General features: G+C 44.9%; 1 pseudogene; it reads right to left on the bottom strand.

Annotated features, from left to right (window-relative positions):
• Positions 1-1,297: 1,297 nt before the first annotated feature.
• Positions 1,298-23,265, bottom strand: LOC146191201 (beta-galactosidase-like; annotated as a pseudogene).
• Between the last annotated feature and the right edge of the window lie 862 nt (positions 23,266-24,127).

The raw sequence follows: 24,127 nt of genomic DNA, 5'->3' as shown, positions 1-24,127 counted from the left end.
TAAGCAAGAGTCAAAAACATACATGGGGATCGATGCAGACAAAGCCAATTTATTGAGCGTAAGTTCTTTTTCATACTTTGACATTGACTAAGCTATGTTTTGACTATAATGTGCTCCTCAGTAGCTATCCAAAGATATGCTACACTACGTGGTGTATTTAAATACCAATTATTTGTACTAAATAATGACGGTCATATTAAAATAAACTATTAAAATATAACTGCAGATATCCAGTGATATAATACACAATACATTTAGGACTGCAACTTATTTGCACTAATTAATTAAAACTATCAGATAATAAACGCACTCGCGCAGAATCATAATCTTAGTCATATTTAGTTGTGTTATAAAATTGATATGAGTCACAAGTGGTCAAATATATATCTCATTGTTCACTTATTACATTTACATGCTTAATTAAACAACTGTTACAGTTACTTTCTCAATAAACAGTAACTACCTTATATGTTTCCAGTCAACACTAACTATACAGTGACATATACGCACAGCACACTTTTAGCCGACTGCTACAGACAAAGTTCGATTTGACATTTACCGGTCTTGAAGGCCACCTGTGGATAGGCACTCGATTTCCGAAATTGTAGTCCTGAAATAGTAGAGCTTATGATCTAAAAATGGCACGTAGCTGTGTAGGCATAGCTAACGCGAATTTTGAGAAAAAGCATATTGCTACGCATCATTTCACTTGGTGCCTTAGGTAAGCCCAATCAAGCTTAATTAGGCTTAGGAAGGCTTGATTACAGTCAATGTGTGTTCAGACAGCAACGATATGCTCCTGTAATGTGGCTTTAACGTGTCGTTAGGCGTAGCTAGGCTCATTAGGCTTAGCTATGCCTAACACGCTCAGTTAGGCGTAAGGCTTAATTACGCCAATATATGTTCAGACACGTTCGGACTTTCCAGGCCTGTACTTGGCTAGGCATAGTTAGAACTATTGGGGATAATTAGCATTGCCCTTCGATTTTACCATAGACATTACGGTAGTCATGGTGACTCATAGCAAATCATAGTATAATGTATATGACAAAGCTATGCTTGGCAGTTGGCGTAGCAACGTTTTATTAGGCAAACGAAAACATCAAATCGACAAAATCAATCGTTCCAGGTTAGAATTCTTTTCCTACTAACATTTATGAATTAATACACAAAACCTGCAGCCAGCTACCAGACCTAAACACCGCAATGTCATGCCAACAATAAACGGGAAATCAGTGTAGAAATTAGCCTGGAGGCATATTTTCCAGGGTGTTTGCAGAGAGTATCGGTACTTTTATTAGAGAGGCCAGCGCACGGATGCGTTGATAATAGGCTCGGTCACGAACTCCACGCTGCAGTATTCTGGTGATGATGAGCGAGTGATTTCTAGCTCCATAATTACTAGGATGTTATCTTTCTGTTTGAAGAGCACTCCAGGAACGTACAGCGTCTTCTGTGGACCAGCGGGGGTCCAGTAGCGGCCAAGGTTGAAGCCGTTGAGGAAAGCAACGCCCTGGGAAACGAAGAAAGCCCCGGTATCAGCGTCATTGTAACCGCTTGCATGGCGCCTCTCGAGCAAATAAGCAACGTGAACGCGTCTCTCATTTCTTTTTAGTGTTTTTTTTTCTTTTTTTCTTTGAAGATTTGCTTGCAGTCGCTCAAGAAAGTAGCGGATAACCATCATACCGCCAGCAACAAAAGCGCCCTCAACCTTGTATCGTGATTCACAGCAATTTGTTTCGATTTCGAAGGTATCAGTTATGCTGCGACATCGCCGGACATGAGGTGAGTTTAACTTAGCATTCGCGTGGGTTCAAAGACATTTGATGCAACGCAGATCAGTGATATCACATCTGTTTGTGTCAATCCCATTTTATCAGATTCACTTCCAACTTTTTGGGGGCACTACACTGAGAGTGTATTTCGTGGAAAATGTTATAACAAATCTTGCAACCTCATTGGCAAAGATCTTTTTTTAGTTAACCAGACAGCTGTGCGTGCTGGCACGTTGGTACAGCGCGCAAGAAAGACAATTCCACAAGTGACAAACAACGCGAGAGGAAATCAGGGTGCGCGGAGCTGCTGCTATGCGGCGCTGTGAAAACCCTTAATCTATACACACTAAAAACTGTTGCACCTTTCTGGGTGCAAAAGGGATACCCGAGTGTTCCCGGGCTAACAGCCTAAGTAAAGAATGGCAAAGCAGGGGTAAGGCATGGCGGTTAATAATCCGGGGTTTTCGGTTGGCTACCATGTGCGGCATAAAATTGAAGAGAATCATATCAACGAGAGAGAGAGAGAGAGAAATGCGGTCTGAAAGCCAAACATAACCCACCCCCCTAGTGCTGAGGCAGATGACCTTTGAGCTTTGAGCAACCAGGTGTACGCTTTCTTTCATTTATTAGTTACATTCTTATGCGATGCTTCCATCCACGTAATTTCTGTGCTAACTTTCGTTTTGCACTAATAAAACTTGTGGCAATAATATGGCGATCCGTGCGAATGGAGCCAAAATCACAAGCGTACTTCAGTATCGCGCGGTCGACATGCGGAGGTAACATCTTCAAAAAAAAAGGAAATAGAAAGAACACTTATTTTTTCAGCGCGAGTTTTAGTCAGCAAAGTGTGAAAGCCATACTTTGTTGACATGACAAACAAATCGGTTTCAACGTAATGCAACAGCGTTATCGGCACAAAAATTGCATGGGGCCGAAATACTAGGCAAATATGCAACACTGCTTACTAAACCACCTCGGCGCGTAGTGTTACTGGCAATGAGAGAAAGAGAGAGAGAGAGAGTGCTGTAAAAAGCGACAACTTCAGCTGATAAAACATGGGGTATCAAAACGGCGTTATTCTGGCCACGCATCTTAACTCTACTTTGACAACACTTCCGTATGTAAAAAGCAGCGAATGAGAGGCATTATTACCGCAGTCTTCAAGTGCATGTCTTACGTTGCGTTCCCAATAAAGAACAAAGAACAAAGCTGAAAACTCCAATAGCAACAGCAAAAAGCATGATTAACTCTCCAAGACAGACCAGATTCTCCTTACTGCGGTGACCCAAGCTTGTCGCCTTATTTTCTCACACCACTCACTCGCTCAGGAATCGGTACATCTTTTGTGCGGGTGGATCTCGTCTTTAAGTCTTCAGTGTAATTTCTTATGGCACAGGACACAACTTATACTTCGTACCTCCGTTTCAGTTCGGCGAGTCCGTCTTTCTTATTTCCAAAATACCGCCTCAGCCGACTCGTTCCGCACAGGAAGCTAGCCAAGCAGGCCGAGCATCTACTATGGCGGCGCATGTTTCGCGGCTCGCCGCCTGGGGATAATGCGGCGCTGTCGTCGTGCGACCGAACATAAGCTTGGGGTGACTATTTGGTGCTTTAGAAGAAGTTTACAGGACTGTTGCAACAATAGCCCACGCAGCGCAGCCATTTTATGAAAATGCAATGCAGGAATATCAAAGCGCCGAGCTTTCAGATGCGCATATTTAGTTTTTGATATTTGTAACTACATTGCAGACTGAAAAAAATTTAAAAGCTGGGCTAACCTTTGATGCAGACGGTTTTCGATTTCGCAGTATAATATTGCCCATGGATAATAAATAAATTGCTGAGGAGTTATTTCATCCTCTATTCATGTAAGTGCTAAGCTCTATGATGGATGCAATGTCAGCCCTGCTGTTCAGTCCTCATGAACAAACCACAGTGACATACCTATCGCAGGTTTTGAAATAAAAATTCTTAAATTGTTGAAAAATAAGCAAGGCCTTTAAGTTTCCGCCTTAAACGCATAACGTGATAGCGGCCTGTGGTCATTTCTAATTAGAAACATGTTCAGTAACATACAGTAATAAGATACAACTTTACGTGAAAGGCCACAGGACAAGCACATACCCCCCCACCTGTATATACAGTTTCATGTGAGATATATTTTCAATCCCTATATTTTTCATGGTTAGGTCTTGAGAGTGCAGTTATCTCTTCTAGCTTAAGTGATGCGACCAATAGGTTTTTTTTTTTTTTTTTTTTTTTTTTTTTTTTTGCCACGGGGTTGAGAACACCAGGCCATTTCAACAGAAGATTTTGCGGGTTATAATAAGCTCGGGAAACAGATGGCGAAAATCCCCTAGGGCCCTGTTAACACTAAACTACGTTCAGATCCACGTTCGCCTTTAATACGTTTCGCAATAAACAGGCCCACTAGAAGCGCAGGACACTCCTGTCGGTAGCTGTAGTCACCTTGGTCCAGGAGCTGAGCCGCAAGAAACTGTCGTGAGCTGTCTGGTTCTCGGGGAGCGCGAATGTGGCCGCGTACACCGACAGCCCATCGCTACGAATATGGACAGAGTCCCCGCTCTTGCGGCGAATTTCTTCCAAAGCTCCGGCGTCCCGAAGCCACTTTGCGTTGGACAGTGCTATAGGCATAATACTCCAGTTGGTCAGGATCCGGTCATCTAAGGTCACGTTCTCCACAAGGCCCTGTAAGGATGCAGAGCACAGAGCATGCGGTTGAGCATTATTGAGTAATAAATATGGTCCCCTTAAGTATGAAAATATAAAGTATATCTGGTTAAACACAAAATCAAGTAATAAAAATATATCAATGGCACTAAAGTTAAGGAACACGTTACGGAAGGGGGGGGGGGGGGGGGTTGGTTCTAACGTCCTTTATCGACTGAGGCTATAAATGACACAGTGCCTTTGAAGTGATGTTTTTTAACCAGCATTTACACTGCACGCAGCACGGACGCCTCGTTTTTCTTTTATTGAGAAGCTCCAGCCACATCCTTTGATTAAGCAGTCCAGCGCCCTAACCACTGTGCCACTGCAGCAGGGGAGGTAGACTTCTTTAATATGAACAACGAAAGGTTATACATGGGAAGCGGGGGACCAATAGCATGTGGCGTTTTCGGGGAGCACGGTGGATACCAGCCGTATGAAAACCGAACAGAGGGATGTCTGGCGGGTAATTTGAACAGTGCTTCGAAACCTAGGTCGTCAGTGACGCAGAGCGATGTCGTTTGAACTCAGTCAGAGGTGCACATTGGCCTATAGAGGATGATGACGATAATTATCCCGGGGGCATTAGCGGCTATAGCGATGATGTTGCTGGGAAAGATTCTCATCGTTATGGCAGATACGCGCCCGCACTAACCTTGGGGTCGACGATCGAACTCCCGTAGTTAATTCGGCCCTGGTTCTCCACAAGTATCGCCAGGGTCTGCTGTGCTTTCGCCTCCATAACAACATCGAAAACATCGTCCGTTCGGGAAACGATGCCTCTGAGCGTCTGAAAGAGAAAATTTAGCAATCTCAAAGGTTTACTAACATTTCGCACAATATGTTGGTGCCACACACAGAAAGGCATAAATAAGTGAAGCGATGAGTCCAAATAATTGAATTGAGAGCATTTTTGCGAATTTCTGCAATGAATGCATTACCCCTCAAAGTTTTTCCCAGCCCTGAACGAAAGAATGTTGTGTTTTGAGTCGAAAAATTATTCATAAGTAGGCAAACGTTTTGAAAACGTTTAAAAACCGTCCCTTTGTAACGGTTTTCTAAAATAGAACGTGCTGCGCGAGGCGTAATAATAAGCTGTGCAGCATAATAAGGGAAAACTGACAGAAGCTGCAATTACGGTATACTTGATGTCAAATGGTATGTACTTTATTTTGTGCACATTGCTCGGCTCTGCATACGCCCTAGACGCATCTGCGAAGTTCACAAGCAGTGGTTTGGTTTTTCTATATTATATCAGCACGTCACTATCCTAGTACATCTGACAAGCCTTGCACACTGTACACAATCCATGGAAAGATAGGTTTCAGTTACAGAGAAAGAATTCGCGTCATCAGCATTTTTGTTCCTCGTGTCTAAGCAGGGGTCCAAAATACATAAATACCCCTGTATCTGCCCCGGTGGCTCAATGACTAAGACGCTCGACTGCTAAGTTGAAGGACCCGAGTTAGATACCAGCCGTGGCCATTATGTTTCGATGTAAGCCATACACAAGCCGCCCATTCATTGTGCAATATCAGCGTCTGCTAAGGTAAACCGGGTGGTCGAAATTATTCGGATCTCTTAACTGCCACGTTCCTCGTAACCTGAGTAGTTTTGAGATTTTAAACCCCATAAACCAAATTATCGACATAATTGCCTGTTTTATTTTTACATGCATTCCTAACCTGCAGCATCCTATAAAATAAAAACAACAAACAATACCCGGTGTTGTTACAGATGAGTGTATCTTGTCAAACAATGCCTAATACATTAGCTATAAGCATAGCGGGACCACCGATTATCTCAGCGAGTGACGCGTTGCGAGGGAGACGGCTGCACTTGATGGACGAGAGAGAGAAAAAAATATTAAAAAATTGATGTAGTAGTGCGAAGGCGTTATATAGCCATTGGCAGCTGCGGTGGCGTCTGCTGCCCGAAAATCACGCGCATGCTTCTTGGGTGGTGGTAGACGACAGGAGACACGGCACAACTGTCCATGTGACATCACGAGACGTTTTTTCATGGCCGAATTTCTAGGAGCTGCGAGCTTCGAACCCGATGTAGAATACGTCACGCTAGGGTATCACTGGCAGGTAATAGTTGGCCAGTTACTATGCCGGGCACTGATCGGTCAGCCGTAGCATCATTTAGCACCTTACAATGAACGCAACTTAAAGTACAATGTGCACCCTTTGTCAAAAGTTTAGAGCCCATGGGGTCTACTTTTGAGCCATATATACTATGTGGCTCGTAATGCATTCCCAGGTTTCCAAACACGCTGAAGGCAAGAAGAGTTTTCGTCCAACCCTCTCCAATGGCTATGAGTTCCACGATTGTTAAAGACTTCATAATATACGACTTGAACGACTGCGCAGTTTATGACTGTATAAAGATGCGAGACTAGTTCAAGGTGAAGAAAAAAAAATGTTTCCGGCTGGCCTTCGTTTTAACTTGTAGCTTCGACAATCCCTGCTGCTTTACTTTTAAGCACGCAACGATTAGGCTGAAAAACTACTCCAACATGAATAGAACGAGCGTAGAAATACGCTATTAGCCGCCAACTACACGACGTCATGTGTGAGTAAGAAACTCAAAAGGTATGTCGGTTTGTGGAGTTTAGCCTCCCAAAGCGACTCAGGCTATGAGAGACGCCGTAGTGGAGGGCTCCGGAAATTTTGACCACCTGGAGTTTTTTAACGTGCACTGACAACGCACAGCACACGGGCGCCTTGCTTTTCGCCTCCGTTGAAAATCGGCCGCCGCGGTCGGGATTCGATCCCTCATCCTTGGCCACAGTAGTCGAGAACCATGACCACTGCACAACCAGGGCGGAGCCAAGAGGTATATTGTCGTTTTCAGCCGACAGTGTAGTACATACATCGTCCAGATAGACGTAGCCGCGGTCCCTAACCCCATGTACTTTCAGCAGTGCAGGTACCGTCGGCTGAAAAGTGAGCCGAGTTTCGTAAAGCAGGAAACCTTAACCCTGCAAAAAATGAAAATGCATGACGTATTAAGCGCGTTGCACGGTGGTTGTGTTATCCGGACACTTTTTATTCCGCTTACGTGGAAATCAGTTGGCTTCTAAACGAACACAATGCGGTTCACGTATACAATCGAGAACTCAGATATTTTGACAAGGAACTGTTAATTACTTACTAGCGTCTATACAAGCACATCTTACGGCTGTAAAGTGGTTCCGGGGCCACGCCTGATTTTTCTTCAACCCCGAAGCTTCTGAGAAAGCTGTACAGCTTTCCTTTGTAGCCGCATGGCTGCGCTCAGGTAGATGCTGATGACTGACTATACTCACTTATTCCAAATCTACACCATGCGGAGGGATTCCCCAGGAAATTGAATTTTATTTTTACCGATAATTTGCTTAGAAATGCTGATTTCCTATGCATAACTTTTCTTATTACTTGCATTACAGTGCGGTAGCTTAAGTGTTTGAGCTGCTCATAGAAATACCCAAGTCTTGGGACATCTGTATGAGGCTGCAACAGGACAGCCTCTGTATGAGGCTGAAACAGGGCTCTTGCCGGCAGCATATAAGACAGCATGCCTGTCTTACCACGACAAATTGCCTACTCCCGCAAAACAATTGCATTGGCTGCATTGTACAATGGACTGCCTTAAAATTGCAACAATTCGCCGTGGCCTGAAATCCCGCTAATTGGTGCAAAAGCTGGATACCGTTAAAAGTGTATCTCTCTTCATTTTAGCTCTTCATGTTTCACCGATCCCCCGTAGTGTCACTTGTCCAAACAGGTCAGACAGCCCGATTATCGTGATGAAACACCAGGATGCCTCCTACGGGAGAGCTTCAGTTCTTTCGGTTGTATAGAGTGCTGCTCTATTTCTGTCAGAGTTGATAGAATTAGTATTACTGGCGTTTCTGTTTTTCGCTGTCCTGCTTCACGACTACTGAGCAAATGCCATGTGTGCTATGAATCGCAAGAAGCTTTGTCGCCACTTACACCAGCTAGGAAATTACGGCCTGTTCGAACCCACATCGCATATACTAACGACGGAGCCTTTGCGAAGGCTTCGGTCCGTCTCAGCTGATCACGATAATCAAGCTACTACAGAAACGTAAGCAGGCGAGCCCCCTAAAAACAAAAAACGCGATGGCCGAGTTCTTACGTGGCCGACTTGTTCGAAAGTCAGAGGGTAGAACGACTTCACGGCTTGGGAGCGCATCATTTGTCGCATGTCCTTCAAGCCGAACACCTGCAAAGTGGAGCGCCTTTTGTTACTTCTAGCAAGTTTTCTGTTCCTGTTACACCTATCAGCAGGGAAGGATTAAGGTGGAGCAGCAATTGAAGAGGCCCTCCATCAGAAAAATGGAAATTTTTACGGAAGAACAGCATGCTGAAGGCAATTTTTTTCAACCAAAAAAGTCAAAGAAACACATGGTTCAAAAGAGACCAACTCTCACTAGCCGTCCCCTTGAAGAGCTAACTCTTAAATCCCGTCAGTTCATAAAAAGTAAGGAGAGAAAAGATGGTAAAGCTTACGCGTTTTAAGGCAATACTTCCAATGGCCATCTTACTCTTTGGCGCTGGAATGGGTTTCTTTTCTTGATCTGGGAAAAACTGCAGGACACAGAGACGCCATATCAGAGTCGCTCGCAGTGAACAGAAAACTCGTTACGTTGAATTCCATCGAGCGAACTGGTTCCATTGAACATACAGGGGTTGACAGGCAGTAAAAAACACTCAGTGATATGGTAATAATAGCCACACGCACCAAAACAACGGTTTGTATTTGAAACATGTGGCACGTGAAAATGGCCCAACCGGGTTCATTCGCTGGACACTTATTGCAAATAAAGTGCTCGAAAATAACAGGGGTGAAACAAGAATCATCCACGGCGAATGTACACATACACTGCGTGCATTCAGCTGTATTCTTCGCGTGCATTTGTTTCCTCGGCCCAGCAACATTCGCGTAATTCATATGTTGAAGAGAAAATGCATTTGACTGGAATGAAAAACGGTTTAGTATATATAAAGTTCCTAGATGATTCTCAGATAAGTGCAACAATTGTTTTAACTTGTTGTTGTTGTTGTTGTTGTTGTTGCTGTTGCTGTTGCTGTTGTTGTTGTTGTTGTTGTTGTTGTTGTTGTTGTTGTTGTTGTTGTTGTTGTTGTTGTTGTTGTTGTTGTTGTTGTTGTTGTTGTTGTTGTTGTTGTTGTTGTTGTTGTTGTTGTTGTTGTTTTCGTGAGAAGCCGGTGTGGATGTACCGGTAATAGCATCCCAAACACGCTTCATTATGAATTCGAGAGCGCGCAACACCCCAGTGTTTTAGGAATGGCGCGTCCGGGTATCTACCTCAGCGATGACGTCACGAACGGCCTTTAACTTAGGCGTGGCGTCGCCGGCTTCGTTGATGGGTGCATCATAATCGTAGCTGGTGGGTTGAGGCTGGAATCCATTCTCCACGTTGGCTGAACGTTTCGAAAGACGGGAAATCAGTAGCGTCAAATTCATCTATTCCGTCACTGCTCGATCAAGCATGCATCAACATCACCTTCTGTTACGTAGCGAAACTCAAACGGAGCAAACAGCACATCGATTGAAATGAAGTACCAATGTTAGCATGTCTAACTGCAATCTTGAACTTCGGAACAACCGCGGGTCTAGACACGCTGGGAGTGCTTGAATCGTCCTTTGACATTTTTATCACACTATAAAGCTTGCTGACTGTATAGCGTTTACTGGGCTGCTTACGTTTTTTTTATTCGAAAGGTATGTAAAAATTACACGCTTTGCACCAATTAATTCAACAACACATATTTTTACGCCCCGACGGAATTCCGCAAGTAGAAAAACAAACGTAAGCACAAAAGTGCAAGAAAGTACGAAAAAGTCGGCAGAGGTAGTTAATTATCGTGGAACAACTATAACCTTTACATATTACGTTATGTCAGTCGCTCAAACTTGTGGAAAAATACTTGACTATAACGAGGAGTATAAAGTCAAACTTTTGCATTTTTCAACGTATTTCGGCTTAGGAGGCAAGGAACAAAAGTAAATACTTCTCACAATTACGTAAGATACAAAAAGCGGCTTTAATTTTATGCCTCCTGGCCCTCCCAACCATGCTTAACAAGATCCAGCTGCAAAATATGTAGTCTTTATAAGAGTGGAATTAACTGAGCGGTAGAATAAGCGGCTCATTAACGCTTCGTTTCTCCCTAGACCTGATGTTACTGTCGTCTAAGCATTTTGAACGAAGTGCAAATGTGATATTACAGGGAAAAAATCAGCAGAATTTAAACTACGGTTAAATCTAGTTTAGTTGAAGGAGCGGCAGCTCGGTTTCGTTAGCCAAAAACCTTTCCATCTCAAACAAATTACTCACAACGGCTTCGCGACGCTACCGCGCCCTAAACCTACTGCAGAGACATAAGCTCCGCTTTTAAGGGCTGCCCTTGCGGTTCTTCTTCGTATACATAACTCATGTAATTACCAACTCCTCAACGTGTGCTTCTAATAACTCCCGCATTCTTATTAGTATACAGTATTAAGCTATCGCATTATTCAGCTGCAAGAAATAAATGACCGACCAAAATAGACATAATGCCCAGCTTTAACTTATCCGTACAAACGGGCCTCCGTGGTCCATAAGAGTAGCATCTCTCACTCGACATCAAAGATGCTTGGAAGAATGATTCCTATTCCATCCTCACATAAAAGATAACGATCCATCACAAATAACGGACCCGAGTTCACAACTTCTCCCAACAAGGGAAATGTTGCCACTTACCGCCAGTTTTAAATCCAAAATTAGTACCGCCATGAAACATGTACCTGCAATGCGAACGGTGCGCACAGTTTGGTTAAAACGTCTATTGGTCTTGGCAAACAAGGAAATATTAGGAGTACAACAAATTATAAATAGCTGCGGCAATGCGACAGAAAAATTAGCTTATTGTAAACTTCCGTTCGCGACCACGTATACTATCATTACACACACAAAATGCATGACCACATGAGCAACGCATCAGGACAGAATCCTTTCAAGTTGATTAAAATCTTTGTCGTTCCGTGGCAGCCATCTTCCGATCTCTCCCTCCTCTCCCGTAGTAGAAAAGACGAGATTTCTACCTGTTCACTTTCCCGCCTGCCAACAATGGCAGCTCTTCCGTGTACAACGTTGATCGGAGACCGGTGGCAAGAGAGTGACGAGGCCTCGCGCCGGCTTTTGCTGGAATGAGGTCTTCGTGCTATTGCATAGAAATGCTTAATCCGTTTGCTTTAGATACGTCAGTCGGGAAGAACTGCTCGAGGTTCTCTGAAGCCTCCCCGGACCACCTGCCAAGGTTGGCAGGTAGCAAAAAAGAGACGGATAATAAAGGCAATATCGAGAAGTGGAAATTCCCCTGTGTAGATGTATAGTAAGAGGGGAGAGTGGTCGGACGGGAGCTGCTATGGGAAGAAAGGGTGACGACCATGGACGGAGAAGGTTCTGACACGGAGAAATGCGCAACCTCAGAGCGATTGCCACGGAAACAAAAAGGTGGGTGGCTAGCGCGGAAGGTCTTAAGAAAGCAGCGAAATAATTTGGGGAGAGGAGTGGAGATACCAGAGTGGCGCGCGCCCACTACATGCTCCTTTCCCGTGGATGTGGTTTTGCGCAAGCTTTCTTTAACGGTTTAACGGCACCTTTTGGTGCTTGTGAGCGGTTCCTTTTGTGTCATATAACGTAAAGGAGAATGGAAGTTTAATGTGCGTTCTCCTTGGGCCGACGAATTGATCGCCGGTCATTTTGGGCGGGTAAGGGGGGTTCAGTAAACAGAAGGAGTTTTGATAGAACAAAGCCAAAATACAAATTTCTCTAATGGCTCTTTTACTGCGGTTAATTAGGCCATGAGCTCACCGAACTATTCGTTACTCATGGTTTCAGGCATCAGCTGCAGAGCTTCAGTTCCTACGTTGTCTTCCCTTGAAACTGTGTTTACAGGTTAACTTGAGGCTGAGAAAGGACACACCTGTGGGAAACCGAGAAAGTTCGCCATGCCTGCTGAAGGAAAGAGGAATTCTCTGATAACTCGATAGTGTAAAGTTTATCTGCTTGCACAGTACGTGTTGGTGGAGATGACTTATCTTCTTTCCCCTGCTTCATTGCCTGTGTTTCTTTCCCGAATATTGATTGGTCATGCCTCCTTAGATATTTATTGGATGACTATTTGTGCGAGCTTAAATAGTTGGGCGTTGTTCTCTCCGAGGGCGAGAGCATAGGATGTAGTGAAACCACATATTGCGGTGCGATCGACGGCTGCTTTCGTGAGATCAGACTACGAATTGGTCATATGTAAATGCGTTTTCTCCTTGCTTGTATGCGTTCTGTATGTTTATTAATTATTAATAAATATAGTTAACCTTTCCGGAAGTGCCCTCGAGTAACATGATTTGAGGAACATCGAACCTGTAATTCGTCAAGCAACTTGAAATTGTCATCATCATGTTTCCCTTTACAAGACCCGGAGGAAAATTCAAATATAGGTGTTTGCACCTTGCTCGCTGTCGTTCCAAATGGAAGTAGGGTACGTATTCCTTGGAGTTGAGGGGACCAAAAGGAAGCTTCGAATTGTCCGCGGAATGGTGGTTTTCGGTCACATTGTGCCTTTGTGGCAAAGATCTAGCGCTTAGTAGACGCGTAGGTGTTAAGCCGTGTATATTGGAAACAGAGGCGAGCCTCCGTTAGTTCCTCGAACGTGTTGTGGTGGCCTATATAGCTCTAGAAGTTTGTCCGTTGAGGTGCACTGCGGAACTCTAGTGCATTTTGTTCGCACCCCCCCCCCCCCCGCTCTCTTCCAGGTTTAGACGGTTAGTTTGTCCCTATTGGTGACGAATGGTGTTATATAGGCGACCCCGTAGTTTATAGTACTGAAGATGAAAACTTGGACGAGCCGGATGAGGTTCGCTTTCTTCATAACAGAGTGGAACGTTTGAAATGCGGTGTATGAGACGGGTGGTTTGCTGAGCCGCTCTCTTTAGCTTACGCAGAGTGCTTCCTTTGCGGCGTTTGTTTTTCATCATCGTGCCCAGCACTCGAATCGTGAAAGCCTCGTCTGCTGGTTTATCGTTAACAAGCAGGTAGATGCGGGTGGGAAGTACGTCGGAGGCCCGGTCCGTCGTGGTAGGCGGATTACTGTGTATTCTAATTGGGTTGTAGATCAGCAGAGCAGGAGGAGCAAGTATAGAATTCAGAAAAATGTAAGGCGAGAAGGAGAGCAAGAGAAATGACAATGAGACGAAGAAAATGCGATGAAGGCTTTGCAAAGTACAATATGATTCAAAAGGGCCAGCCCTCAAATGCACCTTTTTCAAAGCAGCTCTGTCATTCGCTCGCAGCATGCGGGTGGTGCAAAGTTCCCGATGCTTAGAAAAGACGCGATATCAGGCAGCGGTTTTAAAAATGCAAGAGCATTACAGGGCTCATTGCGGAGAATCCTGGCATGGTAAGCGTAAGAAAGACAGAATAAGCGAAGATTAAAAGCAGGATTGAAAGAGGGGGATGGGGCGAGGGGGGGGGGGAGAGAAATTAAGGAAAGGCGCGCTCCGGAAATGGCCAATGATAAATAGCGCGTCGAATAACCATATATAGAACGGAATAGCAGTGAGATATGAAAAGTAGGAGGAATAAAAGAAGGCGAACGCCCACTTGCGGCGTGTATCGGGAGAGGGGCGAGGAGGAAAGGAGAGAACCGAGGATCGTCGAAATAACCATGGCCGGACTCGAGCGGCGGCAAAATGACAAACGATTCATGTTCTCTTATTCCCGTCGGATCGGCCATCGATCTCGGCCTGTCTTTTTCTTCCACTTCTATGTTGTTCAACATGCACTAGCCCAAAACGCGCGCTGGCTAATAGTACTAATGACAATCAAGCCAGAAAGAAATGAAAATGGCTGAGGCTTAGCTTGGTTAAGCCTGGTCAGATGCGAATCATATTGATTGCTAAACTCGACTTTCCATGGTTACACTTGACTAAACTTTTCTTTCCTTGGTTACACGTGCTTTTACACGGTTTAAACTTGGAATGCACAATGTTTTCCCATCGCATAAAACTAGGTAATAGCATGACTCGTTCATCTCTAATCTAACTGTGTTACCGACACGCACAACGAACATGTCGTCCCCCAGGCCAACGATACTCGATTGCCACTACGCGAATATGTACGTAAAGCAAAAGCTCTTAGAACACCGACGTGCACGGCGTGCAACCGCAGCCGACGGCGCGAGCTGGACCACCGTCTCTCCTCTGTCGTGACGTCAGCGCATCACGTGGCGTGACGTCATCATATCACGTGGTCCGCACGGCGTGCAACCGCAGCCGACGGCGCGAGCCGGTCCCCCGTCTCTCCTCTGTCGTGACGTCAGCGTATCACGTGGTGTGACGTCACCATACCACGTGGTCCGCACGGCGTGCAACCGCAGCCGACGACGCGAGCTGCACCCCCGTCTCTCCTCTGTCGTGACGTCAGCGTATCACGTGGTGTGAAGTAGCATTCCACATTCTTTGCACGGAGTGTAACCGTCACGAAGGGCTGTGGTTTACCTCTAGCAATATGCTTCGCATAAAAGAAAGCTCCGACAACCCTGACTCGGCCACTTTTCTGGACGTAACGGAAAATAATACTGACAGATTGAAAGAAGCTTTCATGATGAGCACCGCGCGGAGCCTGAGTGCCAGGAGGGAGGCGTTGACCGTGTGGTGCCGCTCTCCCCAGTGGTCTAGCCAGCCCGTGTACATCTCAGAGTTGATGAGTGGACCCGCCATCTGGTGACGCCGCCTGGCCGCGAACACACTCCTGGGATCCACGCCTGCGTTAGCGCGCGCAAGATGGCGTGAGGTGAGTCACATCGCTAAAGTTCCTGAGAATTCCAATGACTTCACACATCGCCATCCGCACTGCTGCCCTGACTCGAGCTCTAGTTCAGCCTGCTCGACCTTTTAACCCAAAATCTTTCTTTTACGGTGAGAATGATAGTGTCTCTGAGACGTGTGAGCGTCGTCGTCGTTAGTGTGACTCATCACATGAAAATGCACACTTCACTATCCCGCGGCGTCATCTAATCATTACAACACCATCACGTCACTGCGCTCGAGTGACGCCAAGTGGCATGTTACGCCATCGGCACCGAAGGCCCACCCGAGCATGGTTCGCACAGCTGTTGGTAGAGCCGCTTCACTTCAACTAATTCAGCAGACGCTTAAACCACAAAGGAACGAAGAACTATACTGCTGAAGCGCACTAACGAAAAAGCAATACCGTTTTCCCTTGCAACTTTTGCATTCAGCCAGCGCTTAAATAAGTCGAGCACAGTTCCCGTCTTTTTGTCACCCTCTCATTACCAAACTGAGCGTCGAAAGCCACTGTCATATTTGATTAATAATATTCACCAAAGTTGTGCCGAATAAAAAATTGTCGACGATTACGTTACATTCCTAATGCGAAATTTAAGAGCAGCTCATCGGCTGTTTCATCTTTTTGATAGATTGAGGCAAATATTTCGAGTAAGACACATATGTGCAATTACAGACAACTTTTTTTTTTATTTTTCACACGTACTCTTTCAAGAAACACTCCACTAACAGTTCTTGGCTGTCATGAAAGAAGCTTTGTGGTCGGAGAAATGAAGAGAACAATTAAGTTATCGGGAGGTTGCGGGGGGGGGGGGGGGGGGGGGCCTGCGCGTGGGCCCATAGGAACGTTGCGCGACGAACAGATAGCAGCGACTAACTGATGCCGCTGACGCCGCTAGCAAGTGAAGAGAACCTGACTCTGCGTTTCGTATTGGGGTGCACACAGCGTGATCCGCTGATAGCGAGCCGGCGTTTCGGCAACCGGAGAGCACCCTCGCCGCCACGCAGAAAGAGGGAGGGGGGAAGTATAAGCAGCGGCGAACAGGGGAGCCCGCGCAGCAATCAGATAACACGCGCAGTCGGCGCCACGCAGGAAGAGGAGGTCTGAGCTGGGGGGCTGAAATGGGGGGCGGAGCTTGTTACGAGGCCGACGCCGACGCGAAACCTAGGAACGGGCGCCAAAGAGCTGCGCTCTAAAAAACACAGTGACAAATTGTAAACCTCCAGCTTACTCGTGCCGAAGTCGACTGTTGTGAGCGTTCCTTGCACGGCGCCGCACTTAAGCGCGTCGTCTTTGTCGATGTCCGTCGTAAAGAGAGTCACGTCTCGACCCAGCTGCGCCCATGCCAGGTCTCGAAGGTGCGCCATGTACGCCGAGTCGCACGCCTTGTAGCTGCCGTACTCGTTCTCCACCTGCAAATTAGAGGGCGCGTTCAAGAAGGAAGTACGCGATGATGGAACTCTATATTCAAGAAACTACTGACAGCGACGACACATGAACAGCAAACACGGCTATTAAGTTTTCAGCACAGCTGTAAGTTCGTTGTACGCAAAAAAAAAAAAAAAACATACCACCCTCAGAACCAGCAACAAGACCATTAATCAGCTGCGAAGAGTTCAAACAAGGTTGCACGCGCCTCTCTGCTAAACTGCACTGTACGTTTCTCACAAACCTGGAACTATAAATATTTCGATCTGTCATTTCCTCCTTCTATAAATGCCTTTCTCTTTTTTTGTGTGTGTGTGCACAAGCCATCACCCTAGATTGTATAGGAGATTTATATGCAAGCCCACCTGTACCATGATGATTGGTCCTCCATTGGTGATAAGAAGAGGTCTCAGTTTCTTGTACACCTTCGTGAGATAACGGTCAACGTAGAAAATGTATTCTGCAGGGAAGTGTAAAACAGAAAACTGCCAAGTCACCTCTCGTTCTACCACGATTAGTATATTCGCAGTAGTTCAAAGAGACCCTGAAACTATTTTCGAGGTAATATTGTAATGTAGCAAATCTGTATAGATGGTCTCCGCAAGTATTCGAAACAAAAGCTCTGCGAGAGCCCTATAATTATCACTTAGAACTTAAGGAGCATACGCTAATTTTTGGTAACATGTTTTCTTCGTTATAATGATGCACAAACATTGCTGCAGATGGATTACCTTGTGATACTCGCCTATGACCATTACTTAATTCAACGGGCTTTTTTTTTTTTTTTTTTTTTTGCTCTCTCTCGTTTCATTTTTCGTTCCAACAACCGAACGATAGCTATGACGTCAAATTTACATATAGGCCACGACAATGATGACCAAAATCTATGCGATTCTTCCTTAGTAGTTAAAAATCACTACAAGGTTACAGCTAACATACCTAAACAAATATATAATAGCGCAAAGAGACAAGGACGAGGCGAGACGACAAGGACGGCGCTGAACTTCCAACTTTTATTGGGAACGAATCGCGTGAACATATATACTCTGAAACAATCAGGCGTCACTGTCAATGCATGCGCAAATAAGAGCGTTCTTTTTCAGAAAGAACAATAGAGGCAGAACTAACACATGCTTCTCCCCGATTGCATATCAGTTGAAATTCTAGGATTTCTCGTGTTGCACGTTGTTTACTTATTTTTCTAATAACAGTGCCAGCAAGATCAGGAGAACAGCCCTTACAAGTAAGGCAGTGGGTGGCCAGAAAACCTTCAAAATCTTTGCCGTCACGGGCGTTTTTTACATTGTTGGCGTGTTCTCTCAACCTATCATTCACACATCTCCCAGTTTGGCCTACATATGTTTTTCCACAGTTTAACGGAATTTCATATACTACGCCTTCTGCGCATTAAACGAAGGGTCGCCGATGTTGCGATATGAAATTCCGTTAAACTGTGGAAAAACATATGTAGGCCAGACTGGGAGATGTGTGAATGATAGGTTGAGAGAACACGCCAATAATGTAAAAACCACCCGTGACGGCAAAGATTTTGAAGGTTTTCTGGCCACCCACTGCCTTACTTGTAAGGACTGTTCTCCTGATCTTGCTGACACTGTTATTAGAAAAATAAGCAAACAACGTGCAACACGAGAAATCCTAGAATCTCAACTGATATGTAATCGGGGAGAAGCATGTGTTAGTTCTGCCTCTATCATTCTTTCTGAAAAAGAACGCTCTTATTTGCGCATGCATTGACAGTGACGCCTGATTGTTTCAGAGTATACATGTTCACGCGATTCGTTCGCAATAAAAGTTGGAAGTTCAGCGCCGTCCTTGTCGTCTCGCCTCGTCCTTGTCTCTTTGCGCTGTTATATATTTGTTCAAGATGTACCAACCCGCCCAATTTAACACTTTAAACATACCTAAATAGCGCCGTCCTTGTCGTCTAGCCTCGTACTTGTCTCTTTGCGCTGTTATATATTTGTTCAAGATGTACCAACCCGCCCAATTTAACACTTTAAACATACCTAAATAGCGCCGTCCTTGTCGTCTCGCCTCGTCCTTGTCTCTTTGCGCTTTTATATATTTGTTCAAGATGTACCAACCCGCCCAATTTAACACTTTAAACATACCTAAATAGTCAGATTTTTAACAAGTGAAGAAGCAGCGATTAAATCACAATTTCGTTTTTCGCCGTTCACGTAATCTATATGTAACTTTCACGCCATAGTCATCGCTGCACTGTTTAGGCCGTAATTTAAACAGGTGAGAGGATAAATTTGAAATAAACCATTTAATGGTCATGGGCAAATTCAGTAATGCACTGCGAGAGAATAAAACGAAGAAAACCGCAAACAAGAATCACCTGCCTACTTCTTTTCTTTACTTTTTTTTTTTTTTTTTGGGGGGGGGGGGGGGGGATTCATTCGCCGATATCTTCGGTCCAATGAAGCTAAAGCTTAGAAATTTTTGCGATATGGTGGCGAGTGATTCTGTGCCGGTTGTTCGTACGCTTTTTCTAGCCTCCTGTGGCGTTTACTAACACCTATCGTCATCTCATCGGAATAAACTCATCAACGTGTGAGCAGTGCAGCTGTGTAGAAACTATTGCGCACATACTTTGTGACAGCCCTCAATTTGAGCGTGAGCGCGCCTTCCTTGCTGCTACACTCTGCCGCTTGGAATCTCACGCTCTTAGTGAAGCTAAGATTCTGGGCCCTTGGATGACTCCATCACAAAGGAAATCATTGAAGGCGCTCCTTAAGTTTTCAAAGGACTCAGGGTTGAGTTCAAGACTTTTAAGTGTACGTTCTCTACCCTATTTCACTATAGATCTCTGGACATGTGATAGACTCGTTTCCTTGGCGCTCTTTCTTTCCTTTTTCTCCCTTTGTTCCCCCCACGTGTAGGGTACAGCTGGTTAACCTACCAGTACACCTGTTTAACCTCACTGCCTTTCTATTCTATTATCTCTCTCTTTCTCTCTCTAGCCTCCTGTAAGTATCATAGAATAGTCCCTTTAATATCAGTCACCAGGTCAGGGAACTCGAGTCCACTGATGGTAAATCTTACTCGAATTTGCTAGCGAACGACGGTTCTTTCAGTGCGCATAAGATTTTGAACACGAGATTAGGTACGTTTTCCACCGCTTGGGGTATCTTCTTGCTCAAGTGGTGCAGCAGCGCGCTTGATTCCTTTAGCCCTGTATGATTGTGTGCTTCTAGCCAAACTAGATCATATACCGACTCTAACAGTCTTCGAAGCATTACTCGCTAGTCTCTCAAAACGCTGCGCCTCTACTCCCTGAATCTGCTCATTAGCTGTCTTATAGCATAGGCTTATTATTCATGCCACTCGAAGAGGCCCATGTAATATTTGCATGTAACGTTAAGTACACTTCGTCAGAGGGTTTTACGAACACATACACTACAGCGGCGCAGTTCTTTTTTAATAGCGGCACGAGTACAGAACAGTTCAACGAACAACATGGTCATGGGCAGGGAACACTCCCACTAAAGTTCGATTCCTTTTAAGTTTGGTTTGGTTTGGTTTATGAGTTTTAAGGTCTCGAAGCGACTAAGGCTATCGGAGAAGCCATAGTGAAGGGCTACGAAAATTTCGACCACCTGAGGTTCTTTAACTTGCACTGACATCGCCCGGCACATGGGCGCCTTGCTTTTTCGCCTCCATCGAAGAGCGAGCGCCGCGGCCGGTTTTCGATCCCGCATCCTTGGGCACAGAAGTCGAGTGCCCTAACCACTGCACCATTGCGGTGGGGCTAATTCATTTTGGGAGCGGAATGAAGTATAGAGGGGTGAGTGCATTGACAGCCAGAGCGATGGTTCACACAGATATGCCGTGAACTTATACCTCTCTTGTGCAAGTCCAGTTATCTTGGGCATCACTTATATTGTGATGGGAATGTTAAATATTGTAATATGTTGTTACAAACATACTAATGTGAATGGTCTAAGCCTCGGATGCGTAACGAAGTCTTGCTTTTAAAGTTTGCTCAATGCTGCACCAAGTAGTTAAGACTCTCGTAGCAAAACAATGGAACGCATTTCGACAATGAATAGCAGAAGACCGAAAGTGTTCCAGCTAAGGGTCTGTAGATATATTGACCATTATATAATCTTACGATACGTAAAACAACAGTGTTAATAAACAATTTTTCAAATGAAAAAATGCGCTTATCCGGTACTTCTGAGAATTATGTACACAATTAACGTTCCAAACGTACATCTTTCGGTAAAGGAAACATGCTCTTCAAGGTCAAATTTTGATTTAATGTTCGTGCTTGAACTAGCAATTTTTGGCTGTGATTATAAGACCCGAGTGAGCCCAGACACACTGAATATCAAAAGCGGTAAATAAAGTTCGATGCAAAAGATGTTTGGTTTGTGCTAGTTGATAGCAATTTCTTGAAAACATAGCGCAAATAAAGACAGACAGATGTAGACAGGACAGGCGCTAACTTGCAACTTTACGAAAACATGATCGAATGTGATTAATTCTAACTAATTAATTATAAATTAACTTCGACCCCCTGAGGCTCTGTAACAAGCTGTAGAAACCTCAGTAGAAGAGTGGTTTTCCGTTTCGCATCCATCAAAATGGCGCCTTCATGATAAAGCTCGCGAATTCGGTTTAAAAAGTCAAACAACGTGGACAATGCTACTCGTTCGGGTGACAAATGCAGAAAAGGGAAAAACAAAAAGTAGGCATTACTGCCATACTTGCGCCCTTAAAATTTCTCATCAAACTGGAAAACTATCTCCTTTGCATTCCTCAGATACTCACTTTCATCCATAGTCCGAAGCCGAATAGACGTCCCATTCCTTAGTAGCCAGTATGGGAGCCCTCCCTAAAGGGAAGGATACATTCGGTGGATAGTAATCACGGTCCGGTCGTTAGTTGTGTTCCATAAGCAAACAGGGAGAATTAAACTGATGTTACCAATGACGAAGAATTCTGTCAGAGGTCCTCAAGGTGAACGGCTATAATGAACCGATATTTACTAGGGAAGTGGCTTTTTCTTAGTATCTGGTTTTCCTTCACAGAGTTGTTGTTTCCTTATTTTGCATGCTCTTTCACGCTGTATTGAATACTTAAGAGGGCTGTGATGACAGCCATAAGAAGTGGAAAGATTGTTACACACATTCGGGTATTGTGGCTAGCGAAAAAAAAAGACGCACACAGGGGGTAGGAGGACAGGACGCACGCTAGACCAGTCTGTTGCTAAACACAAATGTCATCATCCTTGTATGACACGCGCTAAGGGCTATCAAGTTGACATAGGAGTCGAAAAAATTGTTACACACCAGATCCAGCAACCAGCTATCCCAACCTTGTCACTCACTATTTCTTGTAAAATTTCCTCTTTTGTGATGACTGCGTAGCGCTACGTATTATTTCGTGTCTTTCAATCTACTCTGATCAAAATCTAAGCGAACGCGCAAGAAAACTTACTGTAGATCAGGCGTAAGACAGACAGTACAGTGAACGTCATTCATTTTGTGTATGTGCGCGCACTACGACATGAAGGCTCTGTTTAATGCAGCTCGAAAGACCAGTTCATTGAATGCTTTGTTTGCCTAAACAATAGAAGCAATGATGCTAAACTACCAACTTTCTCATCTCGTGTAACATGAAGGAACCTCCCCACAATGCAGTCCACGGAACCTGTAAGGAGGATGTAAGCGCAACTTACGAAGTCTCGCTCGGCGCATATGTACGGGCCGGGCCGGAGGATGACCATGAAGCCCAGCCGATGTGCAATCTCCAGAAAGCGGACAATGTCCTGCTGTCCTGTGAAGTCGAAGCGACCTTCTTCGGGCTCGTGGCTGCTCCATTCGACGTACCTGCGTAAACGTATATTCGTGCACGGACGACGTGGAAGTGAGAAATGATTCTTATCTATGCCCTCTCTTCCACAATATACTGTCTTGAAATAAAAGGCCTATAGTATCTATGGAATAGGACCAGAAAGTAGTGAGAAAAGCGGAGGCCTTAAATACTAACTTTTATGGTTAGCTTTTACTTGAAGTGCAGTCTGAAGAGCAGTTGTCTTCCGCCGTGCCTAAAATACTTTCTCTACTCTACTGCAAAGGCAGGATAAAGAAAAAAATGGCAAGTGATAACACAAAAAGCTGCCGCAAAGGGAGGTGCACTTTATCGGAATCAGCGGCGTTGTGCTGGCAATCATTTTATCTAACTGCCCAGGTGGCAGTGCATCTACATGCACTTCTGAGCTAGGAAGGGGGAAAGTGAAGGTTAAATCACGGGCCGTTATCTCGCTGGTGGCCATTGATAAGTGATTCCGTACGTTTCAATCGCATTCAGGCCAGCGGCTTGCATGGTCCTGAGGCGATCTTCCCACAGCTCCGGAAGGACTCTAAAGTAGTGGATGGCGCCCGACATTATTTGGACAGGCTTGCCTCGCATTAGGAAGGAACTGCTTGCGAAGTCGGCCACGAAGGGAGTGTTCTCCTGAAAATAGAACTGCGTCAAACACGCATGCTAGTCTTCGTGCCAAGTTTGGAGTTATGAAAGAGCACTGAACAAGGATAGATGCGGAGCCCCAGTTCGCAAGCCGCTCAGACAAAGACAAGACCACTTGTCGAAGTGTTGGCCCGGCTTGCGAACTGGGGCTCCCCCTCTACCCTTGTTCAACTGTGTAGCCATCTGCATTCTCTTGTTCTACTGCAGTTCGGAGTTAAGACACATCAGGAGAGCAGAGTTTGAACACAGCTCTGCCCTTGCCACCTGCCATCTTCAAAATAAAAACTGGTGCATCAAAAGCTGCTTTTACCGCGCTCGCTCCATATTCAACCAAGCAGAGACTGTAGCACGCGTCACCTGACAGCGCCCCCTCCCCCTTTTCGGTTAAGTCCTATAGAAGTATCATCAACCGCAGCTTCATCCGCGTTGATGGCGTCACTTTAAGCGTTATTCAGCGCGTAGCCTATTGGCGTATTTCGGGCAGTATGGAACAGTTTCAGAAGGAATTTTATTCCGACCTATGGTTACTGCAGGCGAAACGTGTGATGCAGGAAATACGCAAATCAACAAGGTCAGCAGAGAACATGTATGTTGCTTGACAATGTGTTGCGCATAGTGTTTAAGCTTAATCTTAGAATTAAAGCTAATATGTCCAAAACCGAAGATAGTGCTAAGAGTGCTTTTGGATAGTTATACTTTGATTATTATGAGTTACGAGAATTTAAGAGAAAGAGAAAAAAAACAATATAGAAAACGCTAGACAGCAGCTACCTTCTAGCTTCTAATTGGAACTCTTATCTGCAAA

This window comes from Amblyomma maculatum, chromosome 4 (genome assembly GCF_055883805.1).
Source record: "Amblyomma maculatum isolate TAMU_Amacu chromosome 4, ASM5588380v1, whole genome shotgun sequence".
Taxonomy (NCBI): domain Eukaryota; kingdom Metazoa; phylum Arthropoda; class Arachnida; order Ixodida; family Ixodidae; genus Amblyomma; species Amblyomma maculatum.
Note: the sequence above shows the minus strand (reverse complement) of the source record. Positions and strands in the feature narration are given on the sequence as shown.